This window comes from Haliotis rufescens, unplaced genomic scaffold, assembly GCF_023055435.1.
Source record: "Haliotis rufescens isolate VD_foot unplaced genomic scaffold, xgHalRufe1.0.p SCAF_1, whole genome shotgun sequence".
NCBI classification, from domain to species: domain Eukaryota; kingdom Metazoa; phylum Mollusca; class Gastropoda; order Lepetellida; family Haliotidae; genus Haliotis; species Haliotis rufescens.
Window position 1 is genome coordinate 90,366,303 of NW_025963779.1, and position 24,446 is coordinate 90,390,748.

General features: G+C 42.9%; 1 long non-coding RNA gene across 1 annotated transcript; it reads left to right on the forward strand.

Moving 5' to 3' along the window:
- The first annotated feature begins 7,286 nt into the window (after positions 1-7,286).
- Positions 7,287-24,122, forward strand: LOC124134182. The gene is made up of 3 exons (XR_006861066.2): positions 7,287-7,440; positions 20,202-20,353; positions 23,456-24,122. It is a non-coding gene; the product is annotated as an uncharacterized LOC124134182 (long non-coding RNA).
- Positions 24,123-24,446: the final 324 nt, after the last annotated feature.

Here is a 24,446-nt window from a genome sequence, read left to right on the forward strand (position 1 = left end):
CCACATGGAGATAACTGTAGCAGCGTCCGTTTAATTGTGCTAATGCCTTATAATACCGCGCAAGTGAAGTATTTACACAAATAGAAACGTTTACACAAATGTATCTAACACTGCGTGCAGAAGCTTGCTTTTACAAAACCATCACACAGGATTAACGTTAAACTGACTGTGTAGAATATTCAAATCATCTTGTTTGATTGTTGAGACTCAGTACAGCGCGAGTTTATTTTCACAATAAATAGGAAACACCTTTCTCCGTGACGGACGGCGTGTTACATATAGATAAAAACTGGCCTTCATATTTTCTACATGTAGACAACCAGATCCCGAGCTAGATATACGTCTTGCCGGTACGCCAGTGGGTGCGAACTGCCCCCTCAACACACGCTCCATGTGCTAGCAATTGAAATTGTGTTTTTTAAACAATTTTGGAAATTTGAGCTCTCAAGCCCGGCTTTCAATTTATGACGTGCTCCCCAGCCGATGGATTTTTTGTGTTCGTTTCTCTGGGTTTGTTTGTAGCGGTGTAGCCGAGGTGATCAATGTGAGTGTTAAAGTGGGCTGTAAGTTGATATGTACAGACATAATTTCACCGAGAATCATATTAAAGAATTAGATATCAGCTTATAGTTAAAAGCTTCCCCCAGGACATGATACACATGCTCGCGAGCTACAAGATGTAGTCGGTTCTGTTTCATATAGAATACACAGTTGTGTGGAATAGGCAGTAGATGTGTGGAACAGACAGTCGCTGTGTGGAATAGACAGTAGCAGTGTGGAATATACAGTAGTGTGGGATAGACAGTAGATGTGTGGAATAGAGAGAAGATGTGTAGAATAGACAGTAGCAGTGGGGAATAAACAGTAGCAGTGTGGAATAGACAGTAACAGTGTGAAATAGACAGTAGATGTATGGAATAGGCAGCTGTGTGAAATAGACAGTGGCTGTGGGGAATATACAGTAGATGTGTGAAATAGACAGTATGTGTGTGGAATAGACAGTATGTGTGTGGAATAGGCAGCTGTGTGAAATAGACAGTGGCTGTGAGGAATATACAGTAGATGTGTGAAATAGACAGTAGGTGTGTGGAATAGACAGTAGGTGTGTGGAATAGACAGTAGATGTGTGGAATAGGCAGCTGTGAGAAATAGACAGTCGCAGTGTGAAATATACAGTAGAAGTGTGGAATAGACAGTAGAAGCTTGGAATAGACAGTAGGTGTGTGGAATAGACAGTAGATGTGTGGAATAGACAGTAGACGTCTGGAATAGACAGTAGCTGTATGGAATAAGCAGTAGATGTGTGGAATAGACAGTAGATATGTGGAATAGACAGTAGCAGTGGGGAATAGACAGTAACAGTGTGAAATAGACAGTAGATGTATGGAATAGGCAGCTGTGTGGAATAGACAGTGGCTGTGTGGAATATACAGTAGATGTGTGGAATAGGCAGCTGTGTGTAAATGACAGTAGTTTGTGGAATAGACAGTAGATGTGTGGAATAGACAGTAGATGTGTGGAATGACAGTAGATGTGTGGAATAGACAGTAGATGTATAGAATAGACAGTAGATGTGTGGAATAGACAGTAGTTGTGTGGAATAGACACTAGCTGTATGGAATACGCAGTAGATTTATGGAATAGACAGTAGATGTGTGGAATAGACAGTATATTTATGGAATAGACAGTAGATGTGTGGAATAGACAGCAGCAGTGTGGAATAGACAGTAGCTGTGTGGAATAGACAGTAGATGTATGGAATAGGCAGCTGTGTGGAATAGACAGTCGCTGTGTGGAAAATGCAGTAGATGTGTTGAATAGACAGTAGAAGTGTTGAATAGACAGTAGATGTATGGAATAGACAGTATATGTGTGTAATAGACAGTAGTTGTGTGGAATAGACAGTAGCTGTATGGAATACGCAGTAGATTTATGGAATAGACAGTAGATGTGTGGAATAGACAGTAGATGTATGGAATAGACAGTAGATGTGTGGAATAGACAGTAGATGTATGGAATAGGCAGCTGTGTTGAACAGACAGTAGTTGTGTGGAATATACAGTAGATGTGTGGAATAGACAGTAAAAGTGTGGAATGGACTGTAGTTGTGTGGAATAGATAGTAGATGTATGGAATAGGCAGCAGTGAAGAATAGACAGTATATGTGTGGAATAGACAGTAGCTGAGTGAAATAGACAGTAGCTGTGTGGAATAGACAGTAGATGTGTGGAATATACAGTAGATGTGTGGAATAGACAGTAGATGTGCGGAATAGGCAACTGTGTGAAATAGACAGTAGCTGTGTTGAATATACAGTAGATGTGTGGAATAGACAGTAGAAGTGTGGAATAGACAGTACTTGTGTGGAATAGACATCAGTTGTGTGGAATAGACATTAGTTTGTGGAATAGACAGTAGATGTGTGGAATAGACAGTAGATGTGTGGAATAGACAGTAGATGTGTGGAATAGGCAGCTGTGCGAAATAGACAGTCGCTGTGTGAAATATACAGAAGAAGTGTGGAATAGACAGTAGAAGTTTGGAATAGACAGTAGCAGTGTGGAATAGACAGTAGATGTATGGAATAGGCAGCTGTGTGAAATAGACAGTGGTTGTGTAGTATATACCGTAGATGTGTGGAATAGACAGTAGAAGTGTGGAACAGACAGTAGTTGTGTGGAATAGACAGTATGTGTGTGGAATAGACAGTATATGTGTGGAATAGGCAGTAGATGTGCGGAATAGGCAACTGTGTGAAATAGACAGTAGCTGTGTTGAATATACAGTAGATGTGTGGAATAGACAGTAGAAGTGTGGAATAGACAGTACTTGTGTGGAATAGACATCAGTTGTGTGGAATAGACATTAGTTTGTGGAATAGACAGTAGATGTGTGGAATAGACAGTAGATGTGTGGAATAGACAGTAGATGTGTGGAAAAGGCAGCTGTGCGAAATAGACAGTCGCTGTGTGAAATATACAGAAGAAGTGTGGAATAGACAGTAGAAGTTTGGAATAGACAGTAGCAGTGTGGAATAGACAGTAGATGTATGGAATAGGCAGCTGTGTGAAATAGACAGTGGTTGTGTAGTATATACCGTAGATGTGTGGAATAGACAGTATGTGTGTGGAATAGACAGTATATGTATGAAATAGGCAGCTGTGTGAAATAGACAGTGGCTGTGTAGTATATACCGTAGATGTGTGGAATAGACAGTAGAAGTGTGGAACAGACAGTAGTTGTGTGGAATAGACAGTATGTGTGTGGAATAGACAGTATATGTGTGGAATAGGCAGCTGTGTGAAATAGACAGTGGCTGTGTAGTATATACCGTAGATGTGTGGAATAGACAGTAGAAGTGTGGAACAGACAGTAGTTGTGTGGAATAGACAGTATGTGTGTGGAATAGACAGTATATGTGTGGAATAGGCAGCTGTGTGAAATAGACAGTGGCTGTGTAGTATATACCGTAGATGTGTGGAATAGACAGTAGAAGTGTGGAACAGACAGTAGTTGTGTGGAATAGACAGTATGTGTGTGGAATAGACAGTATATGTGTGGAATAGGCAGCTGTGTGAAATAGACAGTGGCTGTGTAGTATATACCGTAGATGTGTGGAATAGACAGTAGAAGTGTGGAACAGACAGTAGTTGTGTGGAATAGACAGTATGTGTGTGGAATAGACAGTATATGTGTGGAATACGCAGCTGTGTGAAATAGACAGTGGCTGTGTAGTATATACCGTAGATGTGTGGAATAGACAGTAGAAGTGTGGAACAGACAGTAGTTGTGTGGAATAGACAGTATGTGTGTGGAATAGACAGTATATGTGTGGAATAGGCAGCTGTGTGAAATAGACAGTGGCTGTGTAGTATATACCGTAGATGTGTGGAATAGACAGTAGAAGTGTGGAACAGACAGTAGTTGTGTGGAATAGACAGTAGTTGTGTGGAATAGACAATAGATGTATGGAATAGACAGTAGACGTGTGGAATAGACAGTAGCAGTGTGGAATAGACAGTATGTGTGTGGAATATGCAGTAGATGTATGGAATAGGCAGCTGTGTGGAATAGACAGTAGCAGTGTGGAATAGACAGTCGCTGGGTGGAATAGTCAGTAGCAGTGTGGAATAGACAGTAGCAGTGTGGAATAGACAGTAGCTGCGTGGAATAGTCAGTAGCAGTGTGGAATAGACAGTATGTGTGTGGAATATGCAGTAGATGTATGGAATAGGCAGCTGTGTGGAATAGACAGTAGCAGTGTGGAATAGACAGTCGCTGGGTGGAATAGACAGTAGCAGTGTGGAATAGTCAGTCGCTGGGTGGAATAGACAGTAGCAGTGTGGAATAGACAGTCGCTGGGTGGAATAGTCAGTAGCAGTGTGGAATAGACAGTAGCAGAGTGGAATAGACAGTAGCAGTGTGGAATAGACAGTAGCAGTGTGGAATAGACAGTAGCAGTGTGGAATAGACAGTAGCTGCGTGGAATAGTCAGTAGCAGTGTGGAATAGACAGTATGTGTGTGGAATATGCAGTAGATGTATGGAATAGGCAGCTGTGTGGAATAGACAGTAGCAGTGTGGAATAGACAGTCGCTGGGTGGAATAGACAGTAGCTGTGTAGAATAGACATAAGATGTGTGGAATAGACATTAGATGTATGAAATGGGCAGCTGTTTGGAATAGACTGTAGTTGTGTGGAATAGACAGTAGATGTGTGGAATAGACAGTAGATGTATGAAATGGGCAGCTGTGTGGAATAGACTGTAGTTGTGTGGAATAGACATTAGATGTATGAAATGGGCAGCTATGTGGAATAGACTGTAGTTGTGTGGAATAGACAGTAGATGTGTGGAATAGTCAGTAGCTGTGTGGAATAGACTGTAGTTGTGTGGAATAGACAGTAGATGTGTGGAATAGTCAGTAGCTGTGTGGAATAGTCAGTAGCTGTGTGGAATAGTCAGTAGATGTGTGGAATAGGCAGTAGTTAAATGGAATAGATAGTAGTGAGTTTGGTTTAACGCCGGCTTGAACTGTATTCCTGTTATACAATGCATGTCAGCTTAATGTGGAGGGAAGCCCGAAGTGATGCAGGTCTCTGATGTTTACCACTCTGGTGAACCCCACGAGCACGGGTATCGTGCTGACAAACCTAGAAACAATCGGGGCGAACCGGGATTCGAACCAACAATCATAGGTTTTCTGCCTAGTAACGTTTTGGATAACGTTTGTAATATTTTGGTCACATTCAATTTTCACGTGTAAACTTTCTTTTGCTCGGCAGTTTATAAGAGGCAGTTATATGTTAGACGGGTAGTCTTAGAATAGACAGAAGCTATATATAATCGACGGTAGTTGTATGTAGTCACAAACTGCTTATAACATCGTTGTCAAAGACATCATTATTTTATGAAACAGATGCAGTTATTGTTTGTCAAAGACCCTTTTACCGTATGGTTTAAGAAGATACCCATATCCAAGATCATCACGAATCCTTTAAGCATTCTACCATTTGTCGTGGGTACTATCATCGTCCAGCTGACACCTAAACCGTGATGTGTAAGGGAACTGTGTCAGACCCTATGGACGGCAGGTATTTGAGCACTTGTCAAGTCGATGATGACCTTTGTGACAAGGATGGAAGTAAACCGCTGCGTTGTATACAGAGATATGGTTGGGATAATATCTCTCGGGATAGATCTAAAGATTGGGCTGATCACATTCTGCAGTTGTTTCCTAATGAACTTTTTCTTTCATTTCTTAACAGTGGTAGACATTATGCAAACATTGTTTATTTCGTCATAGAATCTGTAGTATAAACAATGCAGACCGAATTTCCATTTCTTTGATTCTTTCAAAGGGGCGGTGGATTGGCCTAGTGGTTAAAGCGTTCGCTCGTGACGTGTGGTCTGCCCAGGTGGAGAGACTCGTCTGCCCTGGTGGGAAGAGTTGTCTGCCCTGATGGAGAAAGTGGTCTGCCCTGGTGGGAAAGAGTTGTCTGCCATGGTGGAGAGAGTTGTCTTCCCTGGTGGAGAGAGTTGTCTTCCCGGGTGGAGAGAGTTGTCTTCCCGGGTGGAGAGACTTGTCTTCCCTGGTGGAAAGAGTTCACGTGACATCTAGAGAGTGATTAAATTGTGCCAAGCCGAAAAATGACAGGCAAATGTGAAATTATTGCACACCGTTTCAACACCTACACCGTGCTTATAAACAATGTTTAAAACTAATAAACTTATATAACTAAAAATTTAATAGGGGCAACTGTTTGAATTTCCAAATTAACATGCGACAATTCCGACATTGTGTTTACTACACCATTGTGTAAGTTAGCAGTATTATATAACAAAAATTAACTGGTGCTTAGTCAGCATACAGAATGTGGTTTTACTTTTTAAAATATGATTTGGTTTAAACAAATTTAAAATCCTTGAAAATCAATAGATTTGCTTGTTTCTACATAAATTTACAACATTTAAAACATGGTAGGGGTCATGTGGTTACAAATTATTTCTTACCCCGGTCTTCATTGAACCACTTTAGTGTACCCAGGTACAGCTTACAAACTGTTGCAGGGATGAGTGATGGCCAAATAGACATGATCAAATTTAACAGCAGTTCCTTCAATTTTCAACAAATAAAAACAAACTAGCTGTACGTTGTCTCCCCACCATATTAGGGCAGTGGTGGCCCAGACATCTGAGGCGAAGCAAGTTGCGTTCCTTCGGCGTGCAAGAATTATGAGGCGACTAACGGGATCGGGTGGCCAGGCTCGCTGACTTGGTTGATGCATGACATCGTATCCCAAATTGCGTAGATCGATGCTCATGATATCAATCACTGGATTGTCTGGTCCAGACTCTGTTATTTACAAACAGCCGTCATATAGCTGGAATATTGCTGAGTGCGGCGTTAAACAACAACCAACCAACGACAAGCATGAGTTGTTTATCTAAAGTGTACAAACCTTTAAATCTTTCGTTATGTCATGCTTGAAAACTTTCGAGGATGTAACAATCGACATTCCTGAATATGGTTATTTCTTTATTGTTAATGAGAACATCCATGACTAAATGACCCACGAGAATTATTCACCGTCTGAGCCCGACACCTCTACCTGGTTTCTTCAAGTGATGGGTAATTGATGTGTCACCTGCAGAGCACTACCTATGTTTTAGCAGACTCGTGGATTGAGTCACACGAACCATGCAATCAATGAAGAGTTACGCGGGGCTCGCGAGCGATGATTCAAGCCGCTGACTGCAGCTGGCAGCAGTAGGTTTAACCAGGTTAAATTTAGACCCCATTATCAACTGCATCAGTTCCGGAAGTCGTCTGCTGCGTCTTACCAGAGTCACGTGATATCGACGGTGGCACTATTTTGGGTCAGAAAACGCCGAGGAGTCTTCACGTGAACTTCGAGGCAGCAACACGGCTATCGGCACCGGTGAGTTACTACTGACGTTTATCAAATGCTTTTAAAATGTTAACTTTAACAGTTCCATATTTCATTGCACGTACTGATATTTAACCATTTCCTTTAGCAGCTGTAAAACTTCAGGAATGCAATTAACACCTAGCTCCCCGCGTTCGCAGGCAAATCGTGGGGAACAAAGAGCGAGGGGCAGAAGGCGGACGGAGATCCACGTACTGTTTACGTTGTAGTAAAAGGCATTTCGCAATATCTGTAAAGACATTCTGTCGGGGTTCATAGTGGTCCTCTGATGCGCAGGAATTGTTAACAAAGCTCGTTAACACTAAGTCTTGTGACAGAGTGCTAATGAGAAGCCACACACATTCAAATGGTGTTATCTTGGAAATCTGATAATACTAAAAGTTATAAAGCGATCATGTTTATTGTAAGAGCCGATGGTTTTATCCTTAACTTCATTCAAAGATCAGGAGATATTTTTGGTAATATTTAAATTTTGAGAATGCTTATTTAAAATCTGAAAAAAAGTCTTTTTCTTTGTATTTGTTTACTTTAAAGTGTGTATTCTAATGTTTAAATGAATAAAACTAATTGTGTAAGTTAAAAGAAGCAGGATTTCTGTTTTTGAAAAAACACTAACTTCATATCAATAGTTTTAAAGTTAAATTTGTTGTTCAACGGAACGGTTGCTGTCTGTGAGTGTAAAAACTGTCAACTTTCGTCAAACCGGTGGAGTTTCCCGTGGAATGTGCACACAGTCTGTTGGCGTATACCCAAAGCCAAGTGCATGCACAACAGTCAAAACCGCTCCAGTCCTTTGAAGGCTCCCGACTGCTACCATACGCGGCGCAGTGTGTAGGGTACAAACAAATCGACAACAAATTTCCTTAAAGCCCCAGCTCGCCTGACACGAATTTCTTTGTTGTTTGTTTATTTGGTCAATGTTGTCTTGTATCTTTTCTCGTCCAACTCTGATCGAACAACATCCTTCGGTCCGGACACTCTCCCTGTCGTGATCAATACCGCCCTCCCCCTTCACCCTTACCCCTCCCCCCCCCCCCCCCCCCCCTTCACCCTTACCCTCCCCCCCCTTCACCCTATCCTGTCCTCAGCTTATACCCTGTAGGGAGACGTTATCACAGAGCCATTCTCAAACGATACACAAGTATGGGGACGGCAGAATTATGATTACTTGTTTGACTGAAACAAGACCAGAATACAAATATTTATTTATGAAACGCGTTCACATACGATGGAGTTTTTCAGTGATCAATTCAATTAATTTTAATTACTATGTTGCCTTTAACGCCCCATGGTACCTCTGGCGTTGACAGTGTATATTTGATATTTAATAACGTTTGACTTAAAAAAAAGTCGATTTCTTTAGATATCCAAATGAATTTGTGATATCATAAGATATAGTAAGTATATGAACTAATTATTGATATCTCTTATTGATTATGCATCATTTCTTAATATCTATAAATGTATTACAGATATAAATGATAAAAAAGCTATATAACTTGACAGAATTGAGTCTTCAAAGCCAAGCAAGTCATGTATTAACGCGAGGTAGATAGTAAGTAGTAGCAGAAAGGGAAGAGTGGTACAAGAACAACGCTATGATGTCCTCCTTCTAATCGTCTTCAGCAGACAATGCGAGATAGAACGAGACTATGTCACGTGATGGATTCTGGACACTTTCCCTTGAGGCAAAATATTTCCTTCTAAGATTCAATTGTTAAGATTACACATCTAAGTGGTGGGATGGCGCTCTGTTTCAACAGTTCGCCGCAGCACGGAAATCTCGTGTGGTTTACTTCCCCTTCAAACATATCCCGTGACTTCCGGTGACAACAATCTCTGACCTATATGAGAAGGAATGAGGAATGTGACACGCGATAATGAACATGTGTCACCCGGCTTGAACTACCCGTTTGGAACTGTCTAGAACCACCGTTTTTTCTCTTCTAGGACCACCCGTTTGTCTCATCTAGAACCAACCTTTTGTCTCATCTACAACCACCCGTTTGGTCCTGTCTAGAACCACCCGTTTGGTCCTGTCTAGAACCATCCGTTTGTCTCATCTAGAACCACCCGTTTGTCTCATCTACAACCACCCGTTTGTCCCATCTAGAACCACCCGTTTGTCCCACATGGAACCATCCATATGATTTTGTTTTTGTTTATTTGTTGTTTAACGCCGCACTCAGCAATATTCCAGCTATATGGCGGCAGTCTGAAAAATAATCGAGTCTGGACCAGGCAATCCAGTGATTGACATCATGAGCATCAATCCACGCAATGGGGATCGATGACATGCATCAACCAAGTCAGCGAGCCAGTTTGTGGGTCTTTTAGCGCTGATAGTTTGACAAGTTTAAACGATCTCAGAATGTTGTAAATATTCGGAAAAGGCCAAATGAAAATAACAACCAGCATGCTCCCAAACATTTCATGAAATTAATAGTAATTAAGTAATCACCTTTATTTAAAAACATAAACTAGTATCCAACTGGGGTCGCTACTTCACAAGACTATCACAGTTTGAGTAACGGTACGTAGATGAAAGTATATATCTTCTACGTTGATGAAAGTATTATCTACGCAGACGATAAAATCTTTTTAGAATGTGACACTCATAAGTTTCCATACTTTTCCATTAGGTACCAACCCGATGTTATTTCAATAACTGTCAAATATGTGAATTATTTGTTGGAATGTAGGTACCCGGATGTTTCCTTGTCTCCCCTCTACTTCCGACTAAGACAGGATATCGCTACAGCACCAACATACACCGACCTGTCAATGATAATGTGGATGATATCAAGAAGGGCTTTTCCCACTATCCCTATCAATACCTAGAGTGGTATACTGGAAAATATCCAAACATATGGAAACATCTTCTGTCTTTCCCTCCACCACTGATAAAGGTCATTTTCACCCCAAACACTCTACTATACTGACCGCTGACCACATGAGACATCTGTCACCTCTAGGACCATAGGCCCTGACCGTTAATACTAGCATCCTGACATGAGACATCTGTCACCTCTATGACCATAGGGCCCTGACCGTTAATACTAGCATCCCGACATGAGACATCTGTCACCTCTAGGACCATAGGCCCTGACCGTTAATACTAGCATCCCGACATGAGTTCCATGACTCGGTACCAAGATAGGAAGATTATTTAGTAACGTACACTTCTGTTTCACGTTATCGTGCAAGGTGCCAAGCTAGCACTCACATGCCCCTTGATTACTATCGTAATGACCGCGTGTATCTGACGGCGCATGCGCTCTGCGAGACTAACACCAAGTCTCTGAAGATATATTATTTTGATCGAAACACGCAACTACATTTAAAGAGATTCTCTGAAGGTTTAGGCAGACAAAATACAGGAGACTTGGTAGTTAAGTGACCAGCGGCAAATTCTCAAAATGGTTTAACGTCCATAGCAAGACCGATGCCCCCACGGCATTCCAAGCACACCTCCTTAGACAGATGACCGCAGGATCATAAATCTGTAGACATTAAGGATGCACAGCCTCGCTACCCTTTAACTGCGTATCAAACTTGTGCGGAGCAGGTTTCTATATTACCGTCATATGTAGCGAGTAATGAGATGATGTTTCCTGTTCACTGCACTCTGTTAACTGAAGAGCGTGGCAGCTATTGATCATAAACCCTACATATATACATGGAATCTGAGGCCTCATCCGCCTCTGTACATGCTCGCTGAATGTGAAGAGCAAATGTGGAAGTAATACATAAGCCAATTAGCGAAGCCCCATCATGCATTCTGGTTTTCGATGTGGCACTCTTGCGCTGTGGTTAAGATATACTACGGCTCTTGTTACTTCGGGGTATCTCTTGAAGATAAAACAACGCACGTGTTTCTTGTTTAATTCTATCCGGTAACATCCTCTAGTGTGCCTCAAAGTCCAGAGCCGCATTGTGTCAGTGACCATGTTCGTCATGCTGCGGGCGATGAGAGGCGACCAGTGCCCGGATGATGCAATACGCATGATCCCAACCTTGGGTTACGTCAATCAAATAAGGCAATGCTGGGTTGATTATCTTTGGGGTAACGTGAGATGTTAATTGCTTCAAACTGAGAAGCAGGATGGAGGTATTAAACATTTGTAGAGAAAATATGCGTTACGTCCGAGGATTATCTTCGAAGGCTGTACTGTCTTTACACCCATGCCTGTGTGTGAATCATGCTGTGAACACGTCGACGTCTTTGATCACTTGAAGCCGGATACTCCTTCTCAAACTACAGGGGGAAATGGTGGTCCTAGGTAAATTAACATTCAGGAGTAATAGCATACATAGGACTTACTTATTTTGCCTTGTACCATATGTTTCAGTGTTTTTTCAGGTGAACAATTGCCTTGCCTTTGATTGTGTTTGTGACGGGTGCCTTTTCGCGAACACCTGGTATCATCACTATTTGATAGTGATTCACAAACACATGCTCATGGTATAGTCGGATTAGTATTATCGACTCCTCTTTATGCAGAGATATCTTTTGGAAGTGGAAAGGATTTTATCGCTTTATTTACAGCTAGGTGATACCCGCAAGATAACTCACAAAAACAAATCATCTCTCCGTTTTCGTGTTCCAAAATGTACATATATGTAAACACACACGTGTTGTAAGGATTCCAACAAAAAAGCGCCGTGGCGTGACCTTGATCGTATTGATCTCTTACACAAGGTTTTCGGGTAATGCGTTTGTAACGACTCGGAGACTTTAGAGTGGATGTTTTTCAGTCGACTTGAAATCAATTTGTGATGCGAACACCAGTCTGGAGGGAAGCTGGGGTGTTAACATTGGCGGCTTGTAATTAGCTTTCCTCATGTCACGTGACCTAGGATCCATTAATGAGGAGACACATGGGGAGGGGCAGGGTACGGAGCCTGACAGTGTCGGGACCCTGTAGTTCCTGATCAGCACACACACCGAGCGCGCGCACACACACACCACACAAACATACACGCACTCACACAGACACATACACCACACACGCGCATACGTACAGACACATACACTCACACATACACACATACCACACACGCGCGCACACACACGAGCACACAAACACTCCACATACATACATACATACATACATACATACATACATACATACATACATACATACATACACGCACGCACGCACGCACGCACGCACGCACGCGCATGCACACACACACACACATGTACACCATCACTTCAACACCACGTAACCCAACTCCCACCCCCTTACTGTCCACATCACCTCAACATCACGTACACCCTACTCCCGGTTACACCATCTTATAATGGCAACAAATTATTATTCGATAAGTTGCATAGACTGTTTGTACATCGGAAATGCCTCGTCCAGTTTCACACATTTAGTTCGCGGCGCGCTTGCAAGACTAGGCAACTACTGGACCACAGAGCACGTCTAGTCCTGGTGGGGTATGGTACGTGCAGATGATCGGTACCTGTGACCATCTGGCGAGACATACAGTGTTCTCATACTGTCACTTCACCAGGTATCAGTGGTGCGGTGGAGAGGAGGTGAAAATGGGTTTAACGTCGCGTCCAAAAATTATTGCACTTATAAGACGACGTGCATGCACGTGTGTGTGGCTGCTTGTACTAGTCAGGACTGATACCGACTTTAGTGCTAGCCCACTGAGATACCATGCCGCAGTTTAACATGAATACCCCACTTAGACACAGTCCTTGTTTTAGACCCTTAATGCCGAGCACCAGACAGGGTAACAACAAGTACCATCTTTTAACGTCTTTTGGTATGACGCGGCAGGGGATCGAACCCCGGACCTTCAGCTCTTCGGGCCGACGCTCTACCACTAGACCACGGAGGCGGTCGGTGGGTTGGAGATTCAATATGAGGTCAATGTCATATGTAGATATTTCCAGACATGGCAGTTTATGGTATGCGAAACTTATTTCAAGGTGTTTATATGTGGTATTCTTTAATCAAGCAACACTACACACAAGGAGAAGTGATTTATACATGGGACCGTTTTCGGTTTACCTTGCTACAGAAAGTACATCAATTCATTTACCTTCACAAACGTGTAATGACCACGCCGTTGTTGGAAGATGCCAGCAGAGTTGCCAACACCTATTTCTGTAGGTGATTCAAGTATCTATCTGCGAAAAGTAACCAGCATTAGGTATACTAGCAGCAGATGTGGGTCGTACACTGGAGGAGTGTCGAGTCGTCGTTGTCGTCGTTGTCACCTGCATCACGGCAGGTACTGAGTAATTACTTACACGGGAGTCATGGCGCCCCCTCTCAGAGATTTAAATAGCCCAATGAGGGCCGTGCTCTCTTATTGACCTAATTGGTGTTAGTTTATAACCTGCTTTGTTTACATTAAACAAGATTGAGTGGTGTTTCCATCAGCTGTAATAGACAAGACATAAACAGGAAAGTACGTAAACATTGACATGTGTAAAATCTCCTTCCTGTACATTTGCAAAAAAATTATTAAATACCTTTGCCATGTAACGTGTAATTAGACGATCAGTCATCAAGCGGTCGCCCATTCATTTAGAAAAAAGGTAGAAACGTGAAATCAACGTCTGTGCGGTTCCTGTCACAACCCCTTTCTCCTCTAGATAGCTTGTTATATAAGACCATTTAACGCCCCTGCCACCCTCCCCCTTCCCGACCCCCTTCACTTCCCCCTTTAAAAAATGAACAAAACAAAAAGTGAACATACTCTAGCTTCCGTGACAATCTGCGCCATCTGGATACAGACGAGACTTAACGAGAGTTACCAAGTCCAGTAGACAGTAACGTCGCCCGCAGCATGGCGTCTGCATCACCGTGACAGTGATAGTTTTTTACATTAGTCTTTATTTTAGTTTTATTTAGGGCGGAGAAGAGGGTGAATACGGCACGAGATGTTGTCTTGTACGCTGATTGTTGCATAGCGCTAGCTTCTTTTCTCTCTCCTCAAAACTGCCCTTCATTAAAGAAGATGGATATTCCACACCGATAAGACTTTCGTGTCATCCATTCCGTGTGTAACACTTTTGAAATATCAAACTTTAATTTATGCAAAGGAAATAGTTTAAATTTGGAATGAGAAAATTGTGTTATATACAATGTATTGCGCTTTTAAAGGACGTGTGTTAGAATTCCTAGTCCATGAAGATTAACACTGCCATCTGGAGTTACTCCGACTCAAGCGACTATTTACTGTATCGATGCGCCACGAAAAGCGTAATTGTCGAGAACATCACGTTCGTCGTTTCAAATAAACATCACGCATATGGCAACACTTGGTTACTCTTGCCTCAACGTAATTCTGAAAGTTTACAATTTGGTTTGGGAGCTCTCATGCTTCGTATAAACAGGGAGTCTGTATAACAATGGGAGGGTCAAACTGGACTCCTCTTCCTAAATATCTGGGTCCCCTCTGACGCTACCGTTTGGTGATGTTTTTGCTGCCGCTGCAGAAGCTGTTGTTTGCGTTGCTGTTCGTGTTTTTTGTGTACGGATCTCATAATATTCACGCGCGTAATATGTGTTTTGAGATATTATGGCTCCGTTTTCAGAGTGGGACAAATAACCATTTCACGTTATATTCAGCGACATAAGGCTTTCATGTGTTCAGGGATGAAGTAAAACACTATTTCAGTTGTGTTCATCTTGTGTTTAGTGTATGTATACCATGGACTGTTTCATATCGCATCTGATCCCGGTAGCACAATGTTTGAGTACGCCATGTCTGTGTTCTCCGCGCAGTGGACCAAGTGTGCGGAGTTTGCAACACTGTTTGTGGGAAAATCTACAAAACAAGCTTGTATTGTTTGCACCGGATGGGTGTGCGAAGGGATTATCAATGTTTGGACATATAAAACAAAGCTCCAGCAAGGGGTGCTAAAGACGGGCAGCGAGCACAGCCTGTACATAGGATTATTGACATAAACTCGGCGGCCGACAGGGATGCGCTCTTTGTCCTATACCATTAATTGTGTGGCTCCAAAAATCATACTTGTTTTTTGTGATGTGGTATACCACTGACATCCACATGAATGTAAGCTTGACAGACATGTTTTATTGGTGTGTATCAAATGTTTATATTTAACAGGTGCATCATTTCGAAAATGCGGCAAAAGGGTGTTCGACTTGTGTCCTTCTTATAAACTCCCCATGAACATTTCTCTTGAGATTTCCTCCCTTAAACACAACGTTCTCACAACGTTCTCACCACCTCTGTCTGTCGCTATGATACGTATCACTGACAATACCTTAGAAGCTAGGAACTGTAAAAGTGCTAACAATAGAAATATGTTGGACATTAATCTCACAAAACATTTTGTAAACGAGGCTGATATCATCCCTATTTGATAATGAATCATAAACACATGGACACCCTGCATTCGCCCACAAGTCACTAAGAACAAGGCGTCTCATGTGGACACCCTGTAAAGAAGCACCAGTCTTTGACAAGCAACCAACCAACCAACCAACGACAAGCGCTGACCTATTGGGCGAGTAGCGCTGACCGCTGTCTGCAATGTCCCTATGTACTCGCCCGCTAGTCCCGTCTTCACTGTGGACTCGCCCGCTGGACGTGTAGGCGCCAGACCTATTGGACTTGTATCGACTGATACGGCAAACGGCATGTGCAGGAGATAAATCGTATACACGATGTTATGACCGTTTTTGTAGCAGTTGCCTAACTGTGTACTAAAACAGCCTGGTTCACAGCTCAGGTCGTTGTGCTGGGGGAGTGTACATCTGTCCTCATCTTTCACTCGCAGATTAAACCAATCAGACGGGTCGGAGAGGAATCTGCTGACTCATCTGTAATCTGAAACATTTGTTTAAGAGAGATGTGTGTATCATACACGAATGCTATTGCCTTTGTTAAGGGGAGTTTACGGGTTCAGTTAGCAGCTGATGTTTTCCGTTCCAAAGACACTCCATGGATAACACGTCACTCTCCGAGGATAGATCATACTCATGTAGGTGTCAAGTATCACTGATTAGGAACCGACAATTTATATTCTCGGGAGGGGGGATTGAAAAACATCAACCGTTCCAGAAAATACTGTAAAAAATAATTTTGCCTCAGGTTATACAGCCAAATAAAATGTTGGCTGGTCGTCTGGAGAGAAGTTTTTATGTCTTAAAGTCGGGGATCCTGTGTTGATAGTACTTGGTATCTGACAGGGACCGCGTGGTGAAAGCACATAGTATCAGACAGAGACCACGTGCTGAAAGTACTTGGTATCTGACAGGGATCCGTGGTGATAGTACTTGGTAACTGACATAGACCACGTGATGATAGTACTTGGTATCTGACAGGGATCCGTGTTGATAGTACTTGGTATCAGACAGACCACGTGGTGATAGTACTTGGTATCTGACAGGGATCCGTGGTGATAGTACTTGGTATCAGACAGAGACCACGTGGTGATAGTACTTGGTATCTGACAGGGCTCCGTGGTGATAGTACTTGGTATCTGATAGGGCTCCGTGGTGATAGTACTTGGTATCAGACAGACCACGTGATGATAGTACTTGGTATCTGACAGGGATCCGTGGTGATAGTACTTGGTATCAGACAGAGACCACGTGGTGATAGTACTTGGTATCTGACAGAGACCACGTGATGATAGTACTTGGTATCTGACAGGGATCCGTGGTGATAGTACTTGGTATCAGACAGAGACCACGTGGTGATAGTACATGGTATCTGACAGGGATCCGTGGTGATAGTACTTGGTATCAGACAGAGACCACGTGGTGATAGTACTTGGTATCTGACAGGGCTTCAGTGCTGATAGTACATGGCATATGGTTTCTCCGAGGCGTGGAGGGGTGCTCTAGAAACTGAACTTTAATCATCTTACTTTGCACATTCTTGGCTTAGATGTTTACGCAGTGTGATAAAAGCTTGCTTGTAAGTACCTTCACAGGCAGACAAACACAGATCGAGTTGCGGGAGGAATGCGGAAGGGGTACGATACCGCTAGCACCGTGGAGAATTTGGCTCATTCAAGCTCTTTCTTACTATTAGCATCGCAGCTAATACTGCAGCAGAGATCGACAGAAGGTGTCGGGTCTGCTTAAAGCGTTAACATAGCAGGCATCAGCTAGACAACTTCAACTAGATATACAAGTCTTTACTGATACATGCATGTACCAGGGCACAACAGCAGGGTATGCACAGATAACCATGGCCGGGAAATATAGACAGATATCACACATAGCAGCACGGATATAGGTGAAAGTATTTTCAGGAATCCTCACTGAGAATTGCAATTTTTGCTTCTTGCTGATTGGCTAGTTCGTTCCTGAAGGTCTATTGTTTTCATCGTTTGCGAGGAGGCCCATGGTAACGTTACGTCACATAAACGCATTTTCACAAATAATTGATCATCACTGTTCATAATCTCACAGACTATTAAATGTGATTGTGCTGATGTCTTCAAATGAAATCAGGAAACACATTTTTTCTTCGTTTCCTCAGTAGTGAGTGAGTGAGTTGGGTTTAACGCCAAATTTAACAGTGTTCCAGTTATATCACGGCGTGTCAGCTTAATGTGGGAGGAAAGCCCGAAGTGATGCAGGTCTCGGACGTTTACCACTTCGGTGAAACCAACGAGCACGGGTATGGTGCTGACAAACCTAGAAACATAATCGGGATTCGAACCCACAATCATAGGTTTCTGGCGTGCCCAAGGAACGCAACTCTGCAAAGCGAATCGCGGCGCCTTTGACGACTAGGCCACTCGTGCCCGCTGTTTCCTCAGTAAAAGGGATTATGAGTAATGAAAAGAATAATCAATTCGGAATGACGGATTATCTATCCCACGTGAATAAATGTTAAAAAGTTCCTCGCCAAGGCTTAGAATTCACAAAATTATTTCATTCAGGCAAATAATCCGTAGTTTTTCAAATCTCGGAGGTTATTCTGTAATTATGGTGTGTCTTTGAGCTATTGCAAACAACGGGACAACGACTGTAATGTGACGGCTATTGCACGCCCTTTCTGTATGACGCCCTTTCTGTCCTACAATTTGATCCCTCTCGTATGACGCCCTTTCTGTCGTACAATTTGATCCCTCTCGTATGACGCCCTGTCTGTCGTACAATTTGATCCCTCTCGTATGACGCCCTTTCTGTCGTACAATTTGATCCCTCTCGTATGACGCCCTTTCTGTCGTACAATTTGATCCCTCTCGTATGACGCCCTTTCCGTCGTACAATTTGACCCCTCTCGTATGTCGCCCTTTCTGTCGTACAATTTGATCCCTCTCGTATGACGCCCTTTCTGTCGTACAATTTGATCCCTCTCGTATGACGCCCTTTCTGTCGTACAATTTGATCCCTCTCGTATGACGCCCTTTCTGTCGTACAATTTGACCCCTCTCGTATGACGCCCTTTCTGTCGTACAATTTGATCCCTTTCGTATGACGCCCTTTCTGTCGTACGATTTGATCCCTTTCGTATGACGCCCTTTCTGCTGCACAATTTGATCCCTTTCGTATGACACCCTTTCTGTCGTACAATTTGATCCCTCTCGTATGACGCCCTTTCTGTCGAGCACGTTCATCTGTCGAGCACGGCCTGTGTGTCGCACAAGAAGATCTCTTTGGTGTGATCAATGTCGTTCTATACCCTTTACATTTCAAAATAAATTAAAAGATCATTCCTCCTGGAAAAGACTAATATCACAGCCAGGGACGCTGCCAGCCATGTATGTGAACATTCCATGCACCGTTTATGTTAGCTGCGCTACTCATGGCTGCTGATACCGTACACGTCACATTTAGACGTTCATAGTTACAATTATACCTCCAGTGTCGAAAAATATTGTACATACATTCATCAACGAAACTAATATATTTGACATGTAAATGATAAATAGAGTCATTAATGCCTCGGCAATCAATTACATTCTTGAACGCTCTCACGTGGTGGGTCTTCCTCGGTCACCCTCGGCATCTGTCATCTTCTCAGGGGTCAGCTCAAGAATGTTTATCATCACATGACTTTTCCTTCATCAATACCATTATAGACATAATGTATATGCATGGGTTTGAGACGCTCCCCGGAAATCCACGTTCAATCAATTATGATGTATAATAGTGTGATGAGCCTAATTAGAAGGTCACGGTGTCATAATTTGGCCATATATACTAGCGATATATGTACGCCGGGCAGATGTGCCCAGGGCATCGAAGTGGACGCTCTCCTGACCAAGCCCTCCCCTCGAACATACACTCCTTCTGTAGGTAACTGTTGGAAGATATGTTGGGGATATTTCCTCATTTAGAAATTGGATGTATATTGTCCCATGGTGTAGGGCAATTTATGGTACAGTTGTAAAAACGGGCGTGACTCATTGTATAGAGTTGTGCCCCTTTACCGTGCTAGGATCCGAAATATGAAATACGATCCTGTTTTGATCTTTGATCTGTCAGATTCTCGTGCTTTTGGTTTCACCAAAGTGGCAACGTCTAAGACCTGCATCTTGTGCACGTTTCTCCCATATTAAGATAACATGCGGTGATGTCATACTTTTCAAAAGTCGTTAAACCCTACGAACTCGCCTGTTTTTCCTAATCATATATATCTTTGCAATGACTTTAGCTGTAAGGGGTGATCGTGCACTGTTGACGTTCAAACATCAGGGTGACACTGAATCGTGGACGTCCATCCCGGGGTTCGTTCGTTACTTCATTTCTTCCTTCTTTCATTCCAAGCTGTTTGTTTTCCAGGTGTGAGCGACAGACAAGCTTGATGATGCGACCGTGGTTGTTAGCCCTGTTCCTCATGATTGTAGGAGGGGCCTACTTGGTGCGCGCGCAGGGTGAGGTTCAGCCGGAACCCGCCACCTCCACCGCCGAACCGGAACCAGTCTTCAATGCCAGTAAGTTGACCCAACACGGTAAACGTCCTGGTCGTACATATGGAATGGGATCTGTGCAGTGTTCGAAATAGACATGAGCCCGTATCCCCGAGGCCGACAAATTTGTTCATGGGCTGAAAGTTTTAAATTTCGGCAGCCCTCACAGCCTGCAGTTTATTTAAGTAATTATTTATTGAGCATTATTTAAGTAATGTGAATAACATAACTTTCATGTTTATAAACAGTAGTTTTAGACCTTTGAAATGGTGTATGACATGTAGTCGGAGAAATGTTTTACAAGCTGATTACTTCCTGATGTTGGCAACATCTATCACCAAGTCTCGGGGACCCGGTGTGACAGCAGTAAAAGGTTTCTGACTGGTTTTATATTGTAATGTATAATGCAAGAGTATGCTTCAGCTAAAATGTTTGGGCCTACAGTTTTTTCCACTAGGCCTACGTTTGTTAAAATGTGCTGGCCCTTACGGTTCTCAGTTTACTCTGCCTGACATTGGCTTTGTGCCAAGATTACAAATGCAGCTATTCATCGTGCAAATGATTTTGTTCCTTTTGCTAAACATCCTCCCTTGTGGTTGGATGAAAGGTCGTTTCTCAATGAAGCAAAATAAAATCTTGTCGCATTCAAAATTAAACTACCCCTCTTGGCTCAGTCCTCTAAAATGCGGCAATTCGATGTGCAGAGATGCGTCCCTAAGGCGTGTAGAAACCTTTGACCGTGGGTTCAATCCCTGTTCGCCCTGATATGGTTTTCGGGTTGTGGGTTCCACCAAAGTTGTAAACGTCTAAGATCTGCATGAATGTGGGCTTTCCATCCACACAATCAGCTTACACGCCGTGATACCCGAAATACTGTTCAAATCAGTCAAACCCTTCTGCTTTGTTTCGCCTACACGAATGCTTGCTGCGGAAAAAGGTAATTCAAACTCTGAGAGAGCCACTATTCTGCGTGTTGCCATTATGACTACGACAGTACAAGTAGATGGAATAACTACCGGAACCAGCGCCGTAGAGCAATATACAAAACTTAATTATGTAAGCAGCTTGTGACATGGTGAAGTTCTGGCCCAGACCCGCTTCCATACCTACGCGCTTACTTGCGCTTTACTTACATCACGTGTATAAAAACATTTTGTAAATCATAAATTTGAAGATAAATCAATATCAATGTATCAAATCAATCTCATTTTATTCCATTATCCACATGTTATTCAACATTTCACTTTTATGCGTCACTCAATATCAACTGCCTTTTGAAAAGATAGAGCGGGCGCGAATTGCTATTTTACGGGTGCTTCAATGACTTACATGGCATAGTTGCTATTGAATGAAGTAGTTCCGTTAATACAAGCGTTCACTTTCTCACGATCTGAACTGCACTGCTTGCCATGTGGTCTTACGTATCCAAATGAGAAACGTTTCTAATTGTTGCTACACGAGTTGGCAGGGCCTTTGAACGCAAATGAACAAATTTGAAGTATTGATTTAAAAAATAATTGAGCATCTCATAATATTGTACTGAGTTTTTATACTCTGTGGACCTGAGCGTTGCCTATAATTAGTAGATTATTTAACAAGGTCACCCAAAGCAAAGACGCCTTTATGGTGGCTGCCTGGCATAGTGAGAAACGGGCACTGAATTACCGTGTTTATCGGGAGTTGTGTCGTGTGGTTTGTGACGCGGTGTCCGGCATGTCATATTGAACATGCCTGTTGGCCTATTGCTGTCTCAGCCTGTGTAGTGAGTGAGTATGGTTTTACGCCGCTTTTAGCAATATTCCAGCAATGTCACGGCGGGGGACACCAGAAAATGCTTCACACTTTGTGCCCATGTCGGGAATCGAACCCGGGTTTTCGGCGTGACGAGCGAACGCTTTAACCACTAGGCTACCCGACCGCCCTCTCAGCCTGTGTTACAGTGACATACAGCTGTATGTTATATCAGCAATAACGCTTCGTATTTCGGGGTTCCTGCTGTCTTCCCTCATCCTGACAAGTACATAAAGCTCGTGATGCCTTTTCTTAAACCCTTCCCTGAAATCACAGAGTACATGAAACTGAAGCTCTTTGAATTATAGAATCACAGCTATGTTAGCATTAAAATACTAATCAAACCAAGCTATTAACGTGGTCATATGTGCATATATTCTGGAAAACAAGTTAGGCTCCATCCTTTCTGTATTTCAATTTATGCCGAACCATCTCTTGGACCTTTACAGATGACATTGATCTGATGTTTATTAGTAGCTAATATGTCACTGATACCTGATAAACAGTTGTTGTTTTTATAAGAACGCTGCCTGTTCCTCCAGATGTTACTAGGACTGGGTCATATCACATGATGGCAAGGGGCAGGGGATAATCAAATAGCTATTGCCATGGTTACACTGCATCTCATTGGCTCAGTACGTTTTCTGTATGTTAATAGGAGTATGTCACTGTATGATATTAATACAAGATTCTACTTTTACAACGTACACAGGTTAGTTTACGTGAATATATTATAAAGAGTGAACATGATTATGGAATGTTGGTTCCTGTCGCTTTGTGTCAGCTTCAGTATAAGGCTGTAATGACGTTTTGTCCTTGTCATTGTGGACCAATCTGAATGATACACTCAGTTTCTGATAGTATGACCAATCGGTAACTGCTGCTTATCATCCCGACCCGTGAACATCCGGGTTAGAGTAGGTCTTCAGCAACCAATGCTTGTCGTAAGAGGCGACTAACGGGATCAGGTGTCAGGTTCGCTGACTTGGTTGATGCATGTCATTGTATCCCAATTGCGTAGATCAATGCTCATTGGGGCGGTTGGGTAGCCCAGTGGTTAAAGCGTTCACTCTACCGAAAACCCGGGTTCGATTCCCGACATGGGTACAATGTGTAAAGCCAATTTCTAGTGTCCCCAGCCGTGATATTGCTGGAATATTACTTAAAGCGGCGTAAAACCATACTCAATCACTCACTCACTCGATGCTCACGATGTCAATCTCTGGATTGTGAGGTCCAGACTCGATTATTTACAGACCTCCGTCATAAAGCTTGACTATTGCTGAGTGCGGCGTTAAACAACAAACAAACTTATTATCCATATTTATGTTGCAGCCGAACCAGAACCGGAATCGACGGCTGAGACGGTTGCCGAGACAACGCCCAGCTCCACCGCGCATGCGTGTTTACACATGCTCAGCTACGTCGTGGTCTTCGTTGTCATGGTGATGGCACAGTAAACCATTTCAGCAGCTACGTCATCGCTTCAAATGTGAAACATATCGCAACAATGTCCTTGCTCATCGAGGAGAGTCGACAATTTCGGAACAGTAATGACGTCATAGGAAGACATCCCGAAATGTCAGAGACGTCACTTGACCTGATCCGGCCTTGAACTCTGACCTCCAAGGAATATCATTCATCTTGTACGACCATCATCACGCCCATTGAGCCATTCCTTGTCATCACGATATATCCTGTCATGTTGATGTTTGAGTATTTGATCGCACACGTGCCTTTACTTCACGACATCGACAGGCGATAGATATAGGTACCAGTGTCATTCCGCCATTGTAAATGTGTACTCGATTGTGTCTTGTGTTTAACTTATTGTCCAAGCTATGTGTTTCTGATTGGTTCGTTGACGTGTTGTCGGTGTCACGTGTTCTTTGTAGTAGAAGATCCCATCAACCAGGCCCACGCGGGAAGCCTATGTGTTCAAATGTAAAAAAATATATATACATCTTTTAGATACCTAATAAAGTCAGCTCTTGTGAACTCGTCTCTGACTTGTCCCAGTTCTTCGTGCGGTATCGGGCACTGCGTCTGATGCATGTGTTTTGTGAATATCGCTGCATCTTTAACCAATGCAGACACATAGCCTTTGCACAAACATCTTAAGCAGTTGCATAATCATTATTTTAGCCAATTGGCGCGCGCAAACACACACACACACACACACGAAGCTACGCACGCACGCACGCACGCACGCACGCACGCACGCACACATACACGCACACACACACGAAGCTACGCACGCACGCACGCACGCACACATACACGCACACACACACATACACACACAAATTTAAACAACTCTCCGGGG